Source organism: Triticum aestivum, chromosome 2B (assembly GCF_018294505.1).
Source record: "Triticum aestivum cultivar Chinese Spring chromosome 2B, IWGSC CS RefSeq v2.1, whole genome shotgun sequence".
Lineage (NCBI taxonomy): Eukaryota > Viridiplantae > Streptophyta > Magnoliopsida > Poales > Poaceae > Triticum > Triticum aestivum.
In genome coordinates, this window is record NC_057798.1 from 319,770,568 (window position 1) to 319,776,319 (window position 5,752).

The window sequence follows — 5,752 nt, forward strand, 5'->3', positions numbered from 1 at the left end:
GCGCTATATACGCCTAAATCGGATGAGGCCGATTCCTCTCCTATAGCGGAAAAAATCTTTAAGGATTTTAAGACCTCTCGAACAGCGACCAGCTCTCGCCGCATCATGCCGGTCAGTTTTCGGCTTTCTCTACTGAGGTGCTCGTCCGGAAAAACCGAGACACAATCGCAGTAGTTCTCCCTGCGTTACCTTAGCCGATATAACGGAACATAAGGTACCAAAATAAGGGAGCCGGGCAAACCCAACTATTGACCCAAGACATGATTCGGAGCTGATGCATATAATGCTATAAGTTCGGGGTGCCGCACTATTGAAAGTGTTCGGACTTGTCTTGTCGTATTATGGGGCGCCATAAGAAGCCCCTAGCAAACTGAACGTACTAAGGTGTACGGATGCAATATTAAATAAACATTTATAGGAAAAATGTGAAAATAGGAATAATAAGCTAACGCTATATATTGTCTCCCATTGATGAATAATACATCTAAGCGTATGTTTACAATGAATGCGTTAAGCAGAAGTAAATAGGACTATTTAACATGTCCTATCCAAGGGCGGGCCGCATGTAGGTATATAAAACAGGTAACAGAATCCACCTGGGTATTCCCTTTGTGCGCAAAGCCTTTTGCCTCCTTGGTTTTCTCTCATGTGCAAGTCCGACAATCCGGCTCTTCTGAAGAGGCTGCCCGAAAGCAGTGTCCTGAAAGATAAAGGGGGTTTATTAAAGTATGTTGCAGCTATACCGCACTTTTGACTGAGTCACTATTGCGCCTCCGCCTATGCCCATGGTATTTTGAGTGCCTAATTGTGTGCCTGGTGATCCTGTTGCGGGGTACTCCGGACTCGCTTGACGGTGTTCCGGGTTGTTGTCGCCGGATTGGTGGTTTGTCGGAGAAGGCTGCATTGTACTTCTGCCATGAGGGCTACAGTATGCTCTTCTGTATGGAGAGAGCGGTCCATGTTTCCATTGACTGTTATGACCCCGTGAGGTCCTAGCATCTTGAGCTTGAGGTATGCATAGTGTGGTACCGCATTGAATCGAGCAAGTGCAGTTTGTCCAACCAGTGCGTGATAACCACTATGGAAAGGGACGATATCGAAGATTAACTCCTCGCTTCGGAAGTTATCCGGAGATCCGAAGACCGCTTCCCAGTGTTATGGAGCCCGTTCAACGGGCCTCTGCTGCTGGAATTACACCTTTGAAGGTGGTTTTGGTGGGCTTGATCCTCGAAGGGTCGATGCCCATTTTGCACACTGTGTCCTGATAGAGCAGGTTCAGGCTGCTGCCGCCATCCATAAGGACTCGCGTGAGGTGGAATCCGTCAATGATGGGGTCTAGGACCAATGCGGCTGAACCGCCGTGCCGGATGCTGGTATAGTGATCCCTATGATCAAAGGTGATCAGACAGGCTAACCATGGGTTGAATTTTGGGGCGACTGGCTTCATCGCATAGACGTCCCGTAGTGCTTGCTTCCTTTCCCATTTGGGAATGTGGGTGGCGTAGATCATGTTGACTGTTTTCACCCGGGGAGGAAATTTCTTCTGTCCCCCCGTGTTCGAACACCGGGGCTACTCATCATCGTTGCTGTGCAGCCCCTTGTCCTTGTTTTCGGAGTTTATTTTACCAGCCTGTTTGAACACCCAGCAGTCTCTATTAGTGTGGTTTGCTGGCTTATCTGGGGAGCCATGAATTTGGCACGAGCGGTCAAGTATGCGGTCCAGACTGACGGTCCTTGATTGTTTCTTTTGAACGGCTTTTTCTGCTGACCAAATTTCGAGCCACTGAATCCGGCGTTGACTGTCGTGTCTTCAGTGTTGTTGTCGTAGTTCCGTCACTTATGTCTGTTGCGCCGTGGCTTGCCGTTATTGTTGCGGACATCTGAGGTGCCGGAATTTATTGGCGTGGTGCTGCGAGCCAACCAGCTGTCCTCGCCCGCGCAAAGGCGGGTCATGAGTGTCGTGAGGGCCGCCATGGACTTTGGTTTTTCCTGGCCGAGGTGTCAGGCGAGCCACTCATCACGGATGTTATGCATGAAGGCCGCCAGGGCTTCGGCATCCGGACAGTCGACTATTGGTTCTTTTTGGTTAGGAACCGAGTCCAGAATTTCCTGGCTGACTCTCCGGGCTGTTGGGTAATGTGGCTCAAGTCATCGGCATCCGGTGGTCGCACGTACGTGCCCTGGAAGTTGTCGAGGAACGCGTCCTCCAGGTTCTCCCAACTGCCAATGGAATTTGTCGGCAGGCTGTTTAGCCAGTGTCGGGCCGGTCCTTTGAGCTTGAGGGGAAGATACATGATGGCGTGTAGATCGTCACCGCGAGCCATGTGAATGTGGAGAAGGAAATCCTCGATCCACACTGTGGGGTCTGTTGTGCCATCGTATGATTTGATGTCTACGGGTTTAAACTCTTCTGGGAATTCATGATCCATCACTTCGTCAGTGAAGTAGAGGGGTGTGCGGCGCCTCTATGCCGGGCTATGTGGCTATGCAGTTCGACTGAGTTCGGTTGGCTGTATTCGGCTCGTCCGGACTTGTCGATAGTGTATCCGGCGTAACTATCATCGTTACGTGTTGGGGCGCGCCCCCGCGATCCATAGATCGATCTTGGCTGTCCTGCCTTGTTTTCCAGTATATCATCGTTACGTGTTGGGGTGCGGGCTGGTATTCGGGCTGATATGTCGTTTTATCCCGGCCACGAGGTGGCCGGTCAGCCATGTGGTGCTCGAGTCCATATTCCTCAGCTGCCAGAACTTCAGTCCATCTGTCTGTGAGCAGGTCTTGATCAGCTTGGAGCTGCTGCTACTTCTTTTTCAGGCTTCTTGCAGTGGCCATAAGCCGGTGCTTGAAGCGCTCCTGCTCCATGGGGTCCTCAGGCATGCCGAGCTCATCGTCGTCGAGGCTAATCTCGTCTTCGGAGGGGGGGCATGTAATTGTCCTCCTCCGGATATCCGTCCGTCGCCTGTTCGTCTGGGCTGACCTGCCCGTCTTCCTATTCGGCCTGCTCGAAGGCAGGCTGATCAGGGTTGTATTCATCTTCGGTACCCTCCGGATTATATTCGTCTCCTATGCCGGTATTGCTGTGATGGGGCTTGGAGCGGCACCGACGACGCCCATGCTTTGCTTTCTTCCTTGAGGGGTTATCCTCCATTGCCTCATCACCATTGGTTTGTTTCGGAGTGTCCACAATATATATATCATATGAGGAGGTGGCTGTCCACCGCCCCGTGGGAGGTGGTTCCTGTTCTGCTCCTACATCGTCGTACATACCGTCGATGTCTTCAAAGTCGAAATCAAGCACGTCGGTTAAATCATCGACTGTGGCAATGAAGTGGGTGGTGGGTGGGCAACGAATTCCTTCGTCGCCTGCTTCCTACTCGAGCCGGACATAGTTCGGCCAAGAGTCTCCTGACGGAGAGAGAGACCTTAACAAGTTTAGCATGTCGCCAAAGGGCGAGTGCTAGAAGATATCCGCAGCGGTGAACTCCATTACCGGAGCCCAACCAGATTCGGCGGGCTCGGGGGTGCGCAGACTGGAACCTATAGCCCGATACTAGTCCGGGGGTCCGGTGTCACGGGCTTCCTTGGGGGTGAAGTCTGTGTTCAACTCTACCACCGATGGTGTGCGGCCTCCGGGGCGGGGTCCATCCACCCGTCCTCGGGCGATGCAATCTGCCCCGGATTTAGGTCCGAGGCTACTGCAGGGGCGATATCCCAAGCATTATCCGACAGCAGGTCTAAGCCGTGCTCATCGTGACTGTCCGCCGCTCCTGGCGCAGGCCCGATCCGCTGAAGATCAATTCTCCGCGGATATTGGCTGTGTAGTTCAAGTTTCCAAATCTGACCTGATGGCCAGGGGCATAGCTGTCGATTTGCTCCAGATGGCCAAGCGAATTGGCCCGCAGTGCGAAGCCGCCGAACACGAAGATCTGTCCGGGGAGAAAAGTCTCACCCTGGACCGTGTTGTTGTAGATTGAAGGAGCCATCAAGACTGGCAGCAACGACACAAAGGAACTCTCAATGAAAGCACCAATGTCGATGTCCAAACCGGCGGATCTCGGGTAGGGGGTCCCGATCTGTGCGTCTAAGGCTAATGGTAATAGGAGGCAAGGGACACAATGTTTTACTTAGGTTAGGGCCCTCTTGATGGAGGTAAAACCCTACTTCCTGCTTGATCGATATTGATGATATGAGTATTACAAGAGTTGATCTACCACGAGATCGTAGAGGCTAAACCCTAGAAGCTAGCCTATGATGATTATGATTGTCTCTAAGGACTAAACCCTCTGGTTTATATAGACACCGGAGAGGGCTAGGGTTTACACAAAGTCGGTTACAAAGAAGGAAATCTAATATCCGGATCGCCAAGCTTGTCTTCCACGCAAAGGAGAATCCCATCCGAACATGGGATGAAGTCTCGAGTCTTGTATCTTCACGGTCCAACAGTCCAGCCAAAGTACATAGTCCGGCTGTCCGGATACCCCCTAATCCAGGACTCCCTCAATGATCGAGGCACTAAATGTTCTGTATCACAAACATGATTCAGCTGAAGTTCATGAGATGACTGAAGCCATGGAAGAATGCAATATACATAAGGAATCTCTCATAAACAAACAAGGTGTCAAAATAGCAAACTATTATGATAGTATGGCTGAATAGGGAATTAATTTTCCAAAGACACCTGGTAATGATTTGATCCTTACCTTGCTTTATTAAGCGATGATCAAATCAAAAGAGATAGGACTGCAGAATCAGCAAAAGTTGCTGGTGAACAAAACTGCCAGTTTCAAAAGGAAAGGCAAGCCTAAGGGCGGAGCCAAGGCTGAAACTATGTGTTTTCACTTCAAAGGCACTGGACACTGGAAGAGGAACTGCAAGATATACATGGTAGATAAGAAGAAAGGTATTACTGTTATATGAGTTAATATCATTGACGTTTTTCTTGCTTGCGAAAATTCTAAGTCTTGGGTATTTGATACCGGATAGGTTGCTCACATTTATAACTCGATATAGGGGCTTCAGAGTGTGCGCAAGCTGGCAAAGAATGAAGTCGTGATGCGCATCAGGAATAGCGTTGGGATCGCTGCTCAAGCCGTCGGCATTATGCCTCTACGTCTCCCTTCAGGATTTTTTTGGAACTAAGCAACTGTTGTTTTGTTCCATTGTTGAGTAGAAACATTATCTCTGGATCATGTTTAGTGCACGATGGGTATCCGTACAAGTCTGAGAACAATGGTTGTTCACTTTATTGTAAGGATATGTTTCATGGATTTGCACCCATTGTTGGGGGCCTTTTCATACTAAATCTTGAATGTGGAAATGATGTCTTTAACGTGAATGCTAAATGCCTTAAGAAGGCTTATACCACCACCCCTTTCTTGTGGCATTTTCGGCTTGGCCACACCGGAAAGAAACGCATGCAAATACTCCATAGAAATGGAGTTTTACCGTCCTTTGATTTTGAATCATTTGACACATGTGAATCTTGCTTGATGGGGAAAATGACCAAGACGTCGTTCATGGGTCATCCTGAACGGGCAGGTGAATTATTGGGAATAATACATAGTGATGTATGTGGTCCAATGAACACAGCCACACGGGGTGGGTATTTCTACTTCGTGACTTTTACTGATGATTTAAGTCGGTATGGATATATCTACTTAATGAAGCATAAGTCAGAAACCTTTGAAAAGTTCAAAGAATTTCAGAATGAGGTATAAAATCATCATGACAGAAAGATTAAGTTTCTGCGGTC